The sequence below is a fragment of the Ixodes scapularis genome, unplaced genomic scaffold (genome assembly GCF_016920785.2).
Source record: "Ixodes scapularis isolate PalLabHiFi unplaced genomic scaffold, ASM1692078v2 PGA_scaffold3__209_contigs__length_174095766, whole genome shotgun sequence".
Taxonomy (NCBI): Eukaryota; Metazoa; Arthropoda; class Arachnida; order Ixodida; family Ixodidae; genus Ixodes; species Ixodes scapularis.
This window is the reverse complement of record NW_024609868.1, coordinates 60,384,311-60,403,472: the sequence shown is the minus strand read 5'-3', so window position 1 is coordinate 60,403,472 and position 19,162 is coordinate 60,384,311.

Here is a 19,162-nt window from a genome sequence, read left to right as displayed (position 1 = left end):
ACTTCCGCATTTGTCATTCTGGATGAACCAAGATTCCAGTGGCTTCCTCGGTCCCCACCTTATATCTCTCGCCAAGGTCGATGCCTTGCCAAAGTCAGATTGGTGTCCTCAGGTCCATGCGTGGTCGACGAGTTCGGACTTGAAGCGGGTGGCGTTCGTGGAATTGGCGACATCCCGTGCGTGTTCTTTTAGTCTTGTTATTCTTTTTCGTCCCGTCTCTCCAATGTAGGAAGCGTCACATTCCTTGCAGTGCACCTGGTAGATCACGCCCCTTTCTGCCTCTGGCGGGGTCGGATCTTTTGGCATGGAGATAACATTGACAATACACCGATACCACCAAGCGAACTGCGCAGGCGCGCGCATTCCGGAAGTATTGCCGCCGCCATGCTTCTTGTAGTAATCGCTCTCCGGCTTCCCGGCTGAAAAGGGCTCATGTGGGCGTACATCATAGTTTGGGAAGCCCTGGTGTTAGCTTCGATTCTCCTGCATATCAGTACTTTATAAGATTGTGTTGTGTGTGATGTCTTAGTTTGTCATCAGGCGCAAACAATGTTTCAGTCGTCTTATCGCTTTAGAATCGCTTTGTCGTCTACTTCGTCGTCGTCCGCTTCTTCGCCTTCGTGAACGCGCGTGAACCCACTGCGTTCACGCTGTGGTCTTACTGCAACAGCGGCAAAAACCACGAGGCCCCTTCTCCCTCGAGCACTCCGGGTGCTCCTACGTCTCAATAAACTTGGAAGCAAGTGAATATCTACGTCAACGTGAAAGAGCACAAAATTCGAGGGACCATCGGCTCGGTGTAGCACCGCGGAACAGCGTCAAACGTGTCGGTGAAACACTGAGCTATGTTGTGCGCAGGCTTGGGCCTGACTTTTATTCGACAATGAAGTAAGACGAGCTCAATAGACATTCTCGGAGAGCAATAGTTTTCTAAAACTCGTTCTATTCTGGTTGAGAGCCTTTGCGACAGGGTACATATGAACTGCGGGGGGAAGCGTGCACACAAAGAAACGATCTACAAAAAGAATCTGCCTGACGAGCCGTAACAACTCGCATTTGTCAAAATGAAACGTAACCATGAGAGATGCCTGAAAACTTTGGGTAGAGATGAGCTCTTGTGTACAGTTTCTATTCAATTTTATTTGGTTTGCTCAAGCTCCGAACGGTAAGAGCTGACCGACGGGGAATGCTTTTTTCCGCTGTGTCGATTGGTGTTAATACAGAATGGATCAGTAACGCCAGCAAAATCAGATTGTGGCATAATAGCCCACTAAAAAAAATTAAGTCTGATATTGAAAAAGTCGTTTTATTTCAAGTTATATATATATACATACCGAGAATCGCTGCTCTTTCTTCGGTGATTGTACTGATCTTTTGAAGCACAGTTGTGCTCAAAACATGTCGTATCAATAACAGTTGTAACCACCAAAATGCATCAACCAAACATTGTATTAAAAACGGTCGCCGCAAGGCAGTGTGGAAGTTCCGATATACCGCTACGGAGCGAGTGCTCTGAAAGATTCCAACGTACGGAACACTTTGGTACGCCCTACTACGTCTCATGCCCTGAGTAAGCTTACACTCTTTAGTTATCGTGCAATGGGGTGAATATAAATTATGAATCAAATAACGAAACAAATCTAAAAACGCTTTTTCCTGCCGCTCTTCTACCGCTCTCTTTACCTTTTTTAGACACTCTTTTCGTGGGCTGCTTTCTTCCGGGAAGACATAAAATCCGATACCTTTTTGCCTGGTGCTGTTATTGTAGCACCTTGACACAGAACAGGTGAAGACACCCATTAAAAACCGTGAGTAAACGGCCAACTAAAAGTTTCGTGCTAACCTGAAAATTCCCAAACGCCGGACGTACAATGCGCCTTGATGCGGCCAGAAAACTGGGGAGAACTACAGGTACCAGAATGCACCGCGGCAGCGGTGGCGTCGTGCAACACCTTGTGAGATCGGTCTATTGTTCTTTCGTACCCCCAACGGCCTAAGGGCGCGTCCCAATGCCTCCGGGATGCACACGACGTCACGTGTTCGTTCGGCTCGATCCGGGCGCCGACGGGACATTTGTTTCTTAACGCGATTGACAAACCAGTCGGGGTAGTTACGTTTTTTCAAAGCCTCCCGCACATGGCTAAGTTCTTGAATGCTAAGTGTTGACTTAGATGGGACAGTTTCTGAACGATGAAGTAACGATCTTACAACTGAGCTTTTGTGTTGAGTAGGGTGATGAGAGTGGTAGTCACGAAAGTTTTGTCTGTCACATGGTTTACGATATACGGATGTCTCCATCTTAAAAAAAGGTTCACTAGTTCTATGGACACGTACATCTAAACACGGCAAGGTACTATCGGTTTCATTATGCAGTATAGAGGTTTTTTTGCGCGAAACAGGGGACAATTACAAGCGAGTAGACACGGACAAGCCCTTGTCCGTGTCTACTCGCTTGTAATTGTCCCCTGTGTCGCGCAAAAAACCTCTATACTGCATCATGAACCAACTAGGCCAACAACAAGTTTTAATTATCGGTTTCATGTTCGCAGGTGAACTGAATTGAGGGGTGGACACTATTCAAATTGCGATGAAAATCAGTTACGTTCTCTCTGTTAACCATTACAAAAGTGTCATCGACATAACGACGGTAGAACTTCACGGGGAAATCAATGCCAGACATTACCTTTCCTCAACATATTCCATGACGAGATTCGAGACGGTTACGGAAACTGAACTCCCCATAGGGCATCCGCTGACCTGATGGTATATGTCCCCATTAAAACTAAGATTACACTGGTTGAGACAAAAACGCAAAAGGAGTATAACGTCTTCAACAAGGAGGGTTGTGCGAGTGGACAACGACTGGTCTGCCAACAACCGGTCACGGGCGACATCAACCGCCAGGGCGTTGGGGACATTCGTAAATAATGAAATCACATCCAAGGATACCATAGTCTCGTGCGGTAGCAGGGTCTGACCGCGTATAAGTTCAACAAAGTCATGGGAATTCCGGACGCTAAACTCATTTTTTCTTGTAAGAGGGCTCAGAATCATAACCAGATATTTGGAAAGGCTGTAAGTGGATGAACTAATAAAAGATACAATCGGGCGTAGGGGGCAACCCGGTTTGTGAATTTTGGGGAGTCCATACATCTTGGGTGTCGCGGCGTCAAAGGAGAAGAGACGACGGTATAAGTCGTCACTGATGTGTCCTTTCTTTTTCAGCTCTCGGAGGTGGTCAACTAACTCTCTTTCGAACTTAGCAGCGGGATCTCTTGATAGCCTCACGAAATAGTGACTGTCGTTTATAACTTCATACATCTTCTTCATGTAGTCATCCCTATCAAGCACAACGGTTCTTTTTCGTTTGTCGGCCTTTAAAATCATGATGGAGCTGTCTGACTTCAACTCATTAAGAGCAATGCGTTCTTGTTGACCAACAAACAAATGTCCCATCGGCGGGCGCCTGGATCGAGCCGAACGAACACGTTACGTTAAGGGTTTCGGAGGCATTGGGACGCGGCCTTAGGCCGTTGGGGGTACGAACTGTATACAAACCCTACAGAACCATCGCCAATGTTATCTCCAAGCCAAAAGACCCGACCCCGCCAGAGGCAGAAAGGGTCGTGATCTACCAGGTACAGTGCAAGGAATGTGACGCTTCCTACATTGGAGCGACGGGACGAAAAAGAAAAACAAGACTAAAAGAACACGCACGGGATCGCCACCCGCTTCAAGTCCGAACTCGTCGACCACGCATAGACGTCAGGACACCAATTTGACATTGACAGGGCATCGACCTTGGAGGGGGATAAAAGGTGGGAACCGAGGAAGCTGCTGGAATCTTGGTTCATCCAGAACGGCAAACGCGGAAGTGATTCATCGCTGGTAAACAAGAACCGTGGCCCCCTACGGACGTGTACACAAACTTTATGCCTAAATAACCGAAACTTTTTGTGCGACTCTCACTCGCTCTGCGCTCTACTGAAGATGCCTCCCGCATGGAAGGCGAAACGTTTAATTAAATTGTTATTTTTGTTATGTCAAGCCGTTTTTGTTATTACATTTATCAGGTCTTCGCCCGGCTTCTGGAGTATTTTTGCGCTCCTAATTTCACCGACACGACAGCCATGGGAGGCCACTGCGAGCAAATGGGGAGAGAAATAATTGAGGCCTATCGGATGGCGACAAGCCCGGAAAACATAACCACCCCGTCCATTTCGCTCTCAAGCAACCGGACCTCACTTATTCCCTTCACCCCTAAGCTGACATTGTGGTGGAAGCTACGCGCTTGCCGGACCAATCAGCCGCCTCCCTTTCATCACCTGACTTCATTCTCTGCAGCCACATTTGCCACGCTCACGGGGCAAGTGTGGCTGGCCCAACGAGCACGTAGCTTCAACAGCACTGTCAGCTTCGGAATGAACGGGGTGGGGAAAGCAACTTTTGTCTGAATTTTGAGCGACGGGCTAATCTTCTAGGGGGAGAAAGGATGTGTCCGGGATTACACAAACGAGAGTGCGAGCAAGAGGGGACTCCCCCTTTTCGTCTTCTTTAACTGTTTGGTGGAATGCGCGATTTATGAGTTGAGGAGGAAAGCGAAACAGGAAAAAGTTGGAAAAGCGTTTCATGACCCCTTTATTGGAAGCCGAACGCTGACTCCGTTTCACCTTCAGTCCGAGCGCAGCGGACACTAGGAGTAATCCCAGCCAATCCAGCGTGGAGAGAGTGTCATGTGACCTTGAGCTCCCTGTGTCCCTCTGCCCAACCGGCAGGTCACGCGATTTTCTCCCGGCGCTGGATCGGCTGGGATGGCCTGTGGCGTCCACTGCGCTCAGACTGAAGGTGGAACGGAGTATAGGCAAGGCGACAAGGTCACCGGCAGAAGCGGCCTTTCCTTTTATGCGTTGTTGATGCCCCTTCGACCTCGCCTTTTGCAAATCCTCCCCACCTGCTTTTGCGTCTTCGTGTGGCTGTCAACGAGCGCGACAGCCGCTTTAAGCAAATCAAAAGGATGAAGCGAAACGCGTGACTCAGCGTGACCTCTCTACATAGGACGCGTAGGACAAAAACGTTTGGACGAAAATTTGTCACGTGACTTTCTCTGTCACGCTGATGGGATCTCTGGGGCTGTCGTTTTCGCCGGGCCACGTAGGTCCGGTTTTCGAACTGGGCTCTTCAGTGTTCTGTTGCTTTCGTGCGTTGCAGACGCGGCCGTGTTTTTTCGTCGTAAACGGTCGGAATACGTCCATGCCAATTTTTCGGTAACAGTCATTTTTTGCACCGGAGTTCGTGGAATACTTGTGATGTGTTTGTTGGACACGCTTCGACAACAACTGCTCTTCGCCGACGACGAGACGTCAGTTGAATGTGCGCAACCTTCTTCCTCGAATGTGTTTGTGGGGTGCCTGAGTTGGATTATGCATCTATCAAGGATTACATGATATCGCTCTTTTATTAGTAAGTGCACTGCAAGCATGATTCTGATAGTCGTCCTGCTTTCCTTTCATTCTCCGCGGTTTTACGTGTGATGAGTTTTGCTTGGCATGAGGACAGTGTTAATTGTATTTTATAATTTGCTTTTCGTTTTACAGAGAAGTGTGACCTTTGTAAATATGTTGAGAATACAATCTGTGTAATGATAGTTGTTTAATAAACTTCTGGGAGCGATCGAAAAAATTTGTTTGTCCGTATAAGTGATTGGATATGCAACAAATGACATGCAACGTACATATACTTGCACGACGTTCGGCCAATACGAAGCAGAGGCATCGTAGAGTTTTCGCACAATATTACGTGAACGCTAGGCCGGGGCGAAACAGCTGTACGGCAATACCCGCCGGGTATCAAACGGTGGTGCAAAACTGGACAGTTGAACGATATTGGAACTGACTTTCGGCCGGCACTGGCACGATACTGCAAAGTATTGCCGTGCTGCTTGAGAACGGAGGTGATGACATCTTACTATCGTGCTTCCAACGCTTATTTATTTTATTTCTCTTCTGGGACGCGTAAAAGAGCACTTCTGTGACACACCATAGATATTCGAAACTTGGGCTCGCCTCTCGGCTTTCTTTGCGGCACTTATTTGGCACTTCAGTGGGTAGCCAGAAAAGAGCCAAACTTCGGCATGCCCCGAATCGACAAATTAAGATTTACTGCGGCAGTTATGGCTGAAGTCTGGCACTCACTTTGGCACAACTGTGGCGGACCAAAGAAAAGCCAAACTCGGCGAGGCTGAAATACCAAAATTAGGCGTTGCTTTGGTTGTTATGGCTCAAGTATGGCACACTTCGGCACTCCTGTGGCGTATCAGAGAAACGACAAATTTTGGCGTGTCCGAAATACCCAAATTAGACGTTGCTCTGGCAGTTATGGCTGAATTATTGCATCAACTTTCGCGCTCCTCTGGCGGACCAGAGAAACGCCAAACCTTAGCACGTCCCAAATACCGAAATGAGGCGTTGCTCTGGCAGCTATGGCTGAAATATGGCACCAACTTTGGCGCTCCTCTGGCGGACCAGAGAAACGCCAAACCTTGGCACGTCCCAAATACCGAAATTAGGAGTTGCTCTGGCAGTTATGGCTGAAGTATGGCACCAACTTTGGCGCTCCTCTGGCGGACCAGAGAAACGCCAAACCTTGGCATGCCCCGAATTCTCAGTTTAGGTTTTACTATGGCAGTTATGGCTCAAATCTGGCACCAACTTTAGCGCTCCTCTGGCGGACCAGAGCAACGCCAAACTTTGGCATGTCCAAAATACCCAAATTGGGCATTGCTCTGGCAGTTATAGCTCTAGTATTGCACTACTTCGGCAATCCTGTGGCGGACCCGAGAAAAGCCAAACTTTGGCACGTCCCAAATACCGAAATTAGGCGTTGCTCTGGCAGCTACGGCTGAAGTATGGCACCAACTTTGGCGCTCCTCTGGCGGACCAGAGAAACGCCAAACCTTGGCATGTCCCAAATACCGAATTTAGGCGTTGCTCTGGCAGTTATGGCTGAAGTATGGCACCAACTTTGGCGCTCCTCTGGCAGACCAGAGAAATGCCAAACCTTGGCATGCCCCGAATTCCCAGATTAAGATTTACTATGGCAGTTATGGCTCAAGTATGGCACCAACTTTGGCACTCCTCTGGCGTACCGGAGAACAGCCAAACTTTGGCATGCCATAGGATCGCCCAACTAAGGCTATAGTTAGGCACCGTACTTTGGCACTTATGAATGCCATGGTGCAAAAACCTAACTGCGCCAAAGTTGGGCCCTTATGTTTGCCAGACCTTTGCCCAAGTTGGGCATTCCTCTGGCGTGCTACCTGGGCAATGACTGGTCAGTTTTAATGCAGGCACGTCCTATCTATCACAGTTTTCTTCGCGGGGAACTTCACCTACTGTTTTACTTGGTAATTGAATATAATCTTTTTCTGATCATCACACAAAAATCCCGAAACGTTATCCTCGCGCAGGATAAAATATCTCGGCTTGCCAATCTATTCACATACCGAGAGCATTGAAGCACTTACAGTGCTGCGCGGTAGAACCCTTCACCTAAATTGGTTTGTCCCCGGAAATACGTAACTAACCTAAACAATTTTACTATTTTATCTTTACTTTTGTGAGTGTAAGTCATTTCTTTTATTCTAAATATAAAAAAAACACCGGAAAGTAAAACTTCCCACTGCATCTCTTTTCTCGGATCACTATATCTAATATGATACCTCTTTCTACGCTGTATATAAAATGCTGTATGCAGTTTATCCTCAATTTTACTGTCTGGCCGATTGCTCTAGTTGTCAATGACCTCATATGAATAAAAATATATGAAAGATGTGTGTCAGTTTCACGAAAATGAAACTTAGAGACAGTTCTTGTGTAGGGCACTACCAAGTGTAGGCTTTGAAAACGAACCCTAATTTGGGGAGTTATATCTTTTTTTTAAATAAAATAATGCAACATGTTTTAGTAGAAATCAATGCCAAGATAGCATGTTACAGGGTACCCAAATTTAAAAGAAAATGGAAGGTGGTGTTTTGTTTTTATTCGCGTCGGAAGTTTTCGTTGTTTGATTTTTTCTTCAATTTTCCTAAATATTTCACGATTATCGCATCACTCAGATACTTAATATATATTTTAAATAATAGTCATATATAAGTAGAATACTACCTAAAAATATATGATTATGATTCAATTATTTTATTAGACCGGACCTCCAAGTTTTGCCATTTGTCATTTGAGGAGGCAAGTTTGACAATTTTTAGAAAAATAAAAGTAATTTAAATAAATATCACAATACATTACAATCAGGCTGTACCCATAGTTTGTTTCTAAAAAGTATTAAAATTCTCCTTATTTAATCGTTTTCGTTATTCAATTTGAAACGTCCCCCCTCGATCAGTGCGCGTTAATGCAACCGTCCACCTCTACATGCCTTATGAATTTTCCTGTCCCCAATTTGTTTTCCTGGTCAAAACTAAGTGCGGATTTGTTTGTACCAGACGCTAGACAATGGCATGTAAAAACATCAGTTGATTTAAAAATGTCGACCAGCCATCTTTGGTCGATCTTTTCTGAAATTACCTTTTTTTTAGACAAAGATCGCTGTTAATTTTATTTATCCTTGTGATATCGCAAATCTTTAGTAAAGTAGAAATGGCAATAAAAGAAGCAATAAATGAAATAAAAAATGTTTAGTATTCCGGTTTGTTTTATCCTCAAGTAAAGGCCAACTGCGATCAATATGTCAAAAAATTATTTTTATTGATTAAGGTTAATAAAACTTGGAGCATCCTTCTATTTCGATGATTTAAAATTTAGCACCTAACAGATGCTTACATATAAAAATATATGTATATATTTTTTTTCCTTAGCCGGAACGGAACCAAATGGAGAGTGTTTTTCATAAGGAGTGACAAAACTAGGACAAAAACGCGCAGATGACGCGGAAAGGAACATTCTGAAAACCTTAAAGCAGCCGATCGAAAACATCCACGGCAGTTTAGGCTCCGAAAAAGTTCCTTCTGGAGACATAAAAACAACTACAAAAAACAAGCCACTGCAACATACTTTAAAGTGTTGCTTCCGAAAGGGAAACATCTGCTCTAAATAGACCTAGACGTAAACACAGGTCTGTAAGAATAAAATAACAAAATATTCCCACTCTGCGTATTTTATGGCAAGCTCTCGCCGCTCAGAGCACTATGGTTTCCGATTTTCTAAATATATTTTTGTTTCGGAAACAAAAACGCATGAAAAAGACAATATTTTCTTCACGCAGTTCCCCCCAACTTCTTCTAACGTACTCTGCAAACCATCGTGCTTTTGCATTATTTGTCATCTCAGAACTATATTTCTTGTCACTTTCTAGATGTCAACACCTGGTACAAACTGCCACGACAAAATTTTGTCGTAAGCGACCAAAGCAGTTCTAGCATGTACGAGGTGGAATTGAAAAGTTCCGGGAATGCGATCGTAAGTTTGGTGGATGTAAGGGGTGCAGAGTTGAAACGCTTTCTCCTTCAAAGTAAGATTCCTCTCGCTAGAACACATTTCTGCCAGTGGGTCTAGAGGTTCAAAGCAATTCTGGAACACATTCTTTCCAATGTCCTTCAGTTTATCACGCGTCGAGTTTTTCAGTTCATCCGGGCGAGAAAAGCGACAACCCTGAAGTTCACGTCCAAGCTCTGGGAAAAAGTGAAAGTTGCAGGGTGCATGGTCAGGTAAGTGCGGTAAGTGTGGGAAGGGCAACATGTCTTGTTTTGGAGAGAAAAGACGAAACAAGGATTTACCTGTTACCCAGAATATTCATGGTATTCAAAATTGTTCTGCTTTTCCTAAATTATCGAATTAATTCAAATAATTTCTAGCATTGCACGGGGACAGTCTTGTCCCCGTCGAATTGCTGCGTCCCCAGTTGCTCGATCGATTTGGTCTAGCAACCATGGAGAGCAGAAGGAGCTTCGTTGATGGCGGTGACTTCACTTTGTTCATTGGCTGTTTGACCTCAATCAAGTTACGTTGCAAAATCATGGATACGTGAGCGCCTCTTCGCGCTGGTCTATGTGGGGCGGCTTGAAAAGGCTGCAGTCAACAAAGCAGGAGCGGTGCGAACCGGTAGGTGATCGAGTGACGCCACCACCGTTTGCCTCACCGTAATCCCCATGCTTTTTTTCTACCGGACCCAAATATGAAGTGTGCCTACTTATGTTACACCTTCAAATCAGTATCTATTTATCTATAAAATTCGAACCCTTCCAACGTCTCGTTGTCGCGATCAGTGAGATATTAGCTTAGGCGAGCATTAATTGTCTCGTCATACCAGTCGCACATATGACGGCGTCATGTAACAAAGTTGAAGACAGCTCACTATTTTCTCGGCAGCGGATGTATTTTAAGCTTGTGCATTACATCCGAGGATGGAGCATTTGCTGTATTCTTAACCTTTCACCTAGCATATAGTTCGATCATGTCCACGCCGCCCTCCAAAAGGCTAAAATTAGTCATAATGCCATCACCTATGTAATCTTTGCCCTCCTTTAGGCTTCGGTTAGTGGATTTGTGTGCCTCCAGCTTCGTGCGAGAAGTACGCTCTTTGTGGAAACGGTTATTTCTGTTCTGAAACACAATCGGAGTTGGTATATATCTTATAAAAACAAACACCAACTTGTGATGTTTTCGTACTTCGTTGGGGAGAAGACGCACACTAGTTGAAGTAATATCAATCTAAGATTTTTAACTCTGGTTGTTTTCCCATGTAAACTTATTTGTGTTCATAATCGAGGCTTTAGGAAACCGGTTGGCTTAAAACTTGACCCATTGGGATGGAAAATCCAATTCTTTGATTTAATCTGTACCTATGAGCTAGAACACTTTTAGAGCGCAGCTCTAAGGCGCACGTTTCCACGTATAGCGGCGTCGCTGTCGCCGTCGCCGCCGGCGTAAGCGACCTCGTAAATTTAGCGGGAAATCGAATTTGTGTTGAGATCACGCGACGTAAATTTTTCCACTAAATGTAGCGGATATACATTTGTTTATGGGTGACGTGACACGAAGTCATGTGACGTCATTTTCCTCGCTAAATTGAGCGGGAAAACTAAATTGCTGTTGAGGTCACGTGGCGTCAATTTTCCAGCTAAATTTACCAGGGAAACTGAGGGAGGAGGGGAGGACGATGGGAGGGTACGGAGGAGGAATAGGTGAGGGCATGGTGGAAGAGGAGAGGAGGAGGAGAGGAGAATGAGGAGGAAAGGAGGAGGAGCAGAAGAGAAGGGCAGGAGGATGAGAATATGAGGAGGAGGAGCGTGGGTAAGAGGAGGAGGGGATGGAACGGATGTGGAGGAGGGGCATACCTTATCCTCCGTACCCTCCCCTCCTCCTCCTCAAGAGCTGTGCTCTAGTTTCGCATTACAGAAATTTGAAAACGACCTTAATTTTTTTTTTTATCTTGACCGTTATAAGACGCACTCTTATTCGATTATAATTGTATAAATAGAACACAAAGTATTAAATAACTAGGAGTTTATGTCTAAACCGAAATTCTATCGAAAATTTTGTTTGAAAAAGTTTGATCTTGACGGTTAATAGCGTAGGCATGCAATGTAAACCATGCAAAAAAAGGAAGGATTTGAACCACCTTTTTCAAAAAAATACGCTTTGCAACATCAATCAGCCACCTGACTCTGCCGGAGACATAGTGTCAACCTCCGAATGTTGCATTTGCACAGTCGTTCTTTATTAACCTTTTTATAAAAATAATAAGCCCTAAAAACTGCATTATAAGACGTAGTCCTGGATGGCTTGCTTAAAACAGAATTCAAGTTTAAAATCTGTGTGAAGAAGTAGTGCCGGCGATAGCGCACGCGTAGTGGCACAAGAAGTTGCATCTCAAACGATGGCGTTATCCAGTCTAGGCAGGATTTTTTTTTACATGATATCAGCTAAGAAATTGCTTTTAGCAAGCCGGCCTTGCAATTTTAATTTGATGTCCTTATCACGGATTTTAGGTTATTTTGTTTGGTTAAAAGGAGTATATTTCAAGTGTTTCAACACTCTACCAGCGTTTAACTCCAACTATCAACACACACCTTTTTTTAATACAAAAAAAAAAAGATATATTTCTCCGGTCGTTTTGTATAAAGCAGAAATAATTGCCTTTTTAATGATGCTTTTGTAGTCTAATAATGTTCACCCTATAATTTGTGTTCTTAAAAGTCACCAACAAATAACGTATTGTCTTCAAAACTTTGTAACTTCCTTTCAAATTTTCGAATGGCACTGGTAGGATTACTAAATTAATAAATAAACAAATCTATATATATATATATATATATATATATATATATATATATATATATATATATTCTTCAAAAATGTCCTATTTCAAACCAAGTTGAGACATGTCTCCGCAACATTAAATCGGCGGCTTCAATATGCAAACCGGCAACGTGGTCTACGTTGCCAACTTTCCCCTGGTGACTTTTTCTTCCTTCGTTTATGCTCAGTAGACTTACGATAAATTGAAATGGGATTGCAATTGTTCCTAAATGCCTGACTCTGCTCATCGCCAAGAAAGGACAAGGCACCTACGTAACGATGGAGATTCCCCAATAGCCATGTAAGATAAACTCAGGAGCCTAGCGTGTGTATGTGTGCGAGAGGGGGGGGGGGGGGGTTGGTGGAGCTACGTGATTTAGGTGTGACATAGGTTTGCACTCAGAGCAGGAGAATGGTCTTTAGGAAAGAGACAATTTCAAGAGTACATAGTCGGTTTTAGTTTAGAACAAAATAAAGATGGATATACTTTTAGAAAGAGCGAGATGCAACACTGCGGATATTCATTAGTGCACAGTGCACACTGAGCAGATACTGAGACCTTGGTCTGCTTAGAGTACTTGGTTGCAGGTAGTCTTTTTATTTGTGAAATATCGGTAATTGTTTCAAACTGCGCTCAACCATTTAATGTAATTTCGGCGGGAATTTAGCTTAACTTGAATCGCGTGAATCAGTTTAAGATAAATTAACTGTTGTGTTTGATTTACTGAATGGAATATAAATGTTTATCTTATCAATACACACCCTGTTCGCTTTATCAGATTGGCATACATACGGTAATAATTCATGTTGACGTCACATCTGGGAAAAAATGTGGAACTGTAGTCAATAAATATTGTGAGCAGCGTGCCTGCCCACAGCGCCGAACGTGCCTCATATGGCCTCAGAGACAGAAAAAGAAGTAGAAGAAGTAGAAGAACGCCAGCCAGCCATGACGAGCCATCAGCCTTCACTCAGCCATCCCTCCATTATTTACTTTATTTTCATTCATTAAACATTTTTCTTATTCCCAAAGTCTCACATATGGCGCAGTCGACGCCCTCAACCTGCCTTCGCCACCTAATCGTCACGTAAGCCTGCCTCCCGCTTTCATCCGCGTAGCGGAACGCCAAGCTATTTCTAAGCCTACCAGCCTCCACTTTGCTCATCGCCCGCCCAGAACAACGATGTCACTTATCAACTGGGGTAACGCTACATCCGAAGATCTCGCGACCCTGAGCGTTCAGTTCCTCAAAATAGAACTTCAACGCCGAAACCTTAGCACAATCGGAAACAAGGAAGAGCTTATTGACAGGCTTTTGACTGATGCCACCCAAAACCCGCCAAATGCACTAGCTCCTGCAACGCTATTCCCGACTATGCCAGCGTTTACCACAGACGAAGCTGAGAACATGCAGCGCATGGCCGCATTCCTTCACCAGAACATGGCCGTAATGATGACGACGCTAGCCAATCAAGCGAACCAAGTGCACGTGACAACTCTGCCAGATCTATCAGCTTCGCTGCCCACTTTCAATGGAGGCGGCACTCCTACGTTGAAGCACTGGATTGAAGAGCTTGAACGCACTCAGCGCCTTGCAAGATGGGAAGACCCAACTCTTTTAGCCATCGCTCAAGGGAAGCTACGTGGTGTCGCAGCTGACTGGCATGCGTCAACAGGGCGACAACTTACCACATGGACCATTTGGAAAGCCGGACTGAAAGAACAATTCGGCGAGCAACTTTCGCTCATTCAGTGGCAACAGAAGGTAACAGCCCTCACCCAGAAACCTGGCGATAGCCTACAGCAGTATGCCTTCGCCAAGCTCAAGATCACGTCGCGATGTCCAGTCCCCATCACTGACAAGGAACGTATTGAATACCTTGTTCAAGGCATTCGTGATGATCAGATCGCCACATCCATTGCTGTCCACCGACCCCGAACAGTGGACGACTTCTTCAACATCGTGTACGAAGTGGACCGAACGATAGACCATTCCCGTCTGGCCCGCACGCCCACATTCCCAAAGCCAGCCCGGGATGGACGTTTCTCAGCGAGCGGCTCAACCACACACTTCAATTGTACGCCTAGTGCATCACAAACTGGCCGTACGCGCATCGCGGATATGCCTCCAGACCAACAGGAAGTTAGGTACAACACAATTTCCACAAACTATGGTGCCCCAGCGTACCGACCGGGACAAGACATCAAAGAAGCCATCTGCTACAATTGCAAAAAGCCTGGCCATCTAGCAAGCAAGTGTAACAAGCCAAAACAGCCTTCAAATCAGTCCAAGCCGAAACCATCACATGAACCTACAGCTCTAGTGAGCCAGCTAGACGTCTTGCATGGTTCTAAGCTGAAGTGCCCAGTCGTTCCAGCTCACATAACTGGAGTTGGCACAGTAAGCGCCTTTCCTGACAGTGGTTCCAGCATAACAGTCATCACTGCTAGCCTTGTCAACAAACTCGCCCTACTGCCATGGACGAAACCACCATTGCTCGTCGTTGGCGGCGCTTCCGTCACTCCAAAAGGTGTGGTCCCACTCCTGATTGCAATTGGACCAATGTCAGCCACAGTCGAAGCAGCAGTCCTTGAAAGAAACGCCTTACCTCTCATATTGGGAGAAGACTGGTTCCGCATCGCACAAGCCGAGCTTCACATTAGGCCCCCAGAGTTGCCTATCATTTGCCAACCCAACAGAAACACGGGTGTACAATGTAGAGAAGAACTTTTACCAAGGATGTCCAACGCCGTGATCCTCACACGGTCGGCTCTCTCGCAGTTTGATCCTCCGCATGCTACGGCCGAGCCTCTGCAGACCAAACATGAGCCCGACGAGGATGCACCACTATGGAGTGAGCTGAACAACGCAGCCTGTTGTCATGAGCCCTCAACTTCTGCTCCGCCACAACTAGCGGCAACCGTATCACCAAATCAAAGTCTAACATATGGCTCACATTCATGTGCATCCGTATCAAGTGAAACTGCTCTTGATGGCGTTTGCATCGGCTCCCTGCTCACGACTAAACAACAACACGATGTGAAACAGATCTTGCTCCTTCACACTGACCTCTTCCCGCGTTACCCTCTCGACCTTGGCCTCTATGAAGGCATTGAACATCAAATTGACCTTGTACCTGAGGCAAAACCATATGGACGACAGCCATATTGCTACACGGCGACGGATAGACAATTCCTCGAGACCCAGGCCGTCACGCTTCTCGACAAGGGTATCGTCAAGCCATCCTCGGGACCATGGGGATTTCCAGCCATTGTGGTCACACAGAAAAATAAGAAGAGACTGTGTGTCAACTACATCCCATTAAACAAGATGACGATCAACGTCCTGCAACCGCTTCCCCAAGCCGACGACATCCTAGACGATCTTGCGGGAGGCTCTTTGTTCGTGGTCCTGGACTTGTGCTCTGCCTACTGGCAAATTCGTGTCAGGGAGTCCGACCAAGACAAGAGTACGTTCATTACACATTATGGTACCTTCAAATGGACCCGAATGCCCTTTGGATTGAAAAACGCACCAGCAATATCCCAACAGGCAATGAATAATGTTTTTACAAGTCTGAAACCTAGACAGACCAAGTCAGAAGTCAGGACGTACCTGAACGACATCATTGTGTTTCCCGTTGAATTCTTGGAATTCTTGGACCGTCTGGATAACACAATGAGCCTTCTCCAACTCGCCGGCTTCAAGATTTCGTTAACGAAATGCAAGTTAGCCGTGCCGTTTGTTAAGTTTCTTGGCTTCCTGATTTTCGACAAAGGAAAAGAGCCAGACCCCTCCAAAGTTGAAGCCATGCTAGGCATTCCTGCACCATTGACCTCAAAGCAACTGCTCTCCTGCGTTCTGACAGCCAACTTTTACAGGAGATTCGTTAGAAAATTTTCGAAGATTGCTGCCCCCCTGCAGGCTGTTATTCGAAGACCTAAGTTCAAATGGACACTGGAGTGTCAACAAGCATTTGAGACCCTTCGTGCAGCCCTCACCTCGGCGCCAATCCTTAGACACTTCGATGCAGTTGCGCCAACACCTGTTGCTACAGATGGCGCAGCCACAGCCCTTGGTGCTGTCCTCTCTCAGAGGCAGAATGGCAAAGAGATTTTCACTGAGTATGCAAGCCGTGCCCTCATTGAACCGGAACGCAAGCTCCACAGCCCACCCAACAGGCCAGTGACCACAACGCCACCGGACACAACCGAAACGACCACAGGACTAAGATTTGTCCCTGTAACGATTTCAATGCAAAACAGAGCCCGAGACGGACTCATAAGGGACCCGGCCGGACCCCGGCCATTCTCTCGGACTCAGTCCCCTCGAATTTCGTCCCCTCGGACCCCGCTCCACGTGCCAAACTCCGTCTTCCCATGCCAAGCCTAGTCCCAGCGTTAAAATTATTGACAAAAAGAGCTTTGTTAACCCTCAAAAAAAAAAAAGGGGGAGGTCGGATGTGAGCAGCGTGCCTGCCCACAGCGCCGAACGTGCCTCATATGGCCTCAGAGACAGAAAAAGAAGTAGAAGTAGAAGAACGCCAGCCAGCCATGACGAGCCATCAGCCTTCACTCAGCCATCCCTCCATTATTTACTTTATTTTCATTCATTAAACATTTTTCTTATTCCCAAAGTCTCACAATATACTATAACCCTTCTCTTTGGTTAAAATTGAATTGAAATACTAGAGGGGGGGGGGGGGGGGGCTGCGGCCGCTTCACGAGAGCGCGTGCTCGGCCAGCGCTCTTGTGTAAGGCGTTGCCGGAGGGGGGGGGGGGGGGGGGGCTGCGGCCGCGTCTGTTCCTTTCGGCCCCGAGGAACATGGCGGCGCCTGAGGCATCTATATCGTCGGCGGCCGCAACCTCGGCAGCAGCGAAACATGGGCTCCCACGCCAGTACAGCGCCAACGATCTAAGAGAGGGGAAGAACGACGTTCATGCTTTCGCATTCAAAATTCATAAGAAGTGCTTAGGTGACTTCGAAATGTTTTCACACAAATGTTCAAAAATAAGCTATAGCAAGTTTTCTGAATCGTAAATGAACTTTCTAGAGATGCCGCGAACCCTCTATGCGGCCGCTCGTGGTGGGGCCTGCTCACATGGCTCAGGGAAGAACGCTGCCGCTGGAGCAATACAATTCCTCAATTCCACATTACTATTCCTCATTCGTGCAGCGCGCCCTCTAGAAAACAGAAGACCTATAAAACAACGCTTGAAGGTGGCATCATTTTTTTTTTCTAACGCTATTTGCTAGATGTAACATCACTTCGTGTTTGGCACTCTCATTCGTTGATTCTGACGTCGGGTCTCAAGTAATGCCTCTTGCCACACGAATGTGGAATAGTACCGTGTGTAAACTTTCATGTTTATGAGTTCAAATACGTAGGTGTGATAATCACTTCTAATCTCAGCTAAAATTAATATATTTCGATCGCTAAAAAAGCGTCGGCAGACCTTTGGTCACAGAAAAGGCAGCTAAAGCACTGCACACCCTAAACCAAGCTTGTAATTTACAGTTCTTCAGCTGGACTAGTTTTAGAGTACACGGACGTTTTGTGGGACCCCGCCACAAAGGCGAAAATTGAACATCTCAAAAGAAGAAAAAAAAGGCGTTGCTTTTTTTTGTTGTAGATATCGAGTACAGAGTAATAAGTTCCAGCACCAAATTGTTTGAACAATTTAAAATTGTCCATCTACACAGGTCGTCGCAGGACTAATTGACTAAAGCTTTCGTATACTATTCCTGAGGACTCATCCCGTCTCTCACATAATAAATGTATGTATTTTAATACCTCGCGTCAAATACGTCACATACATGTAAACACGATCGTTGTAGCTACTGCCGTACCGAGTGTTTAAAGAAATTACCTTTCACACTTGCCCGTAAAAAAAGAACAGAATTTCTGCTAATATTACGAGTGCCTCGTTCATTCAAGAATTTTCTACAGCATTTCAGTGTTTGTTTTAAAATAAGTTTTGAATGTTTTTGTATCGTTGTTTATTTTCATCTCTTTTTCTTGCTTTTGCTTTTGTTATTTAAGTTTTGTATGTCCCTTCCTGGCTTCGCAGCCAAATGGCAGCTGGCAGAATGGGCAAAATTATAAATTAAAGAGGAACGGGTGCTGGTACGGCGGGCATTTACGGAAGAGCAATATTGCCGCGTGTGAACAGCTTAGTCAGCAGCGTGCTCGACTCCTACGCCGCTGACTAGGGTTTTATCCCCACCAGCGCTTGTCCTATTTATCTTTCTTTTGTTTGCATGACTGTAATGATCCCGATAACTGGAACATCTTGTTGTTTGTTCGAGCACGGAAACTTCTAGGATACGCACGAGGTTACGAAAGGAGCTTCGCATGGCTGCTTCAGTATTCCGTCGGCTGCCAGTGCCAGTGTGAAACGCTAGGCCAACCTAGGCGACATAAAGCCACAACGAGTTACTACTACTACTACTACTACTGCTTGAGTCAGCCGTCCATCCGCCGCGGACAAAGTATGCACGGTATACGTTACTTTATGTTTCTCGGCACAAGTTCGCTGTACTAAACGTTTACTTTAAGTTTTACTAATAAACCTTGTGTTTTTATTTCTGATATTTGGGTGGAGGTAAGGGTGACAAAATCTATGACCACGACGCGTACCACCTGTGAACACGATAACGTCGAAGAACACGACCTTGATGTTGACGTCCCCAGTCCCCAGAAAACATCAAAGGATGACTCCAAGAGTGACATCAACGACGACCTCAACTATAGCTTCGAAAACAACCCGGACTATGAAGTTGACAAAGCCCCTGGCTACGACCTCGACAATAACATATGACGACTTCGACGCCGACGATGAAACTGACAAC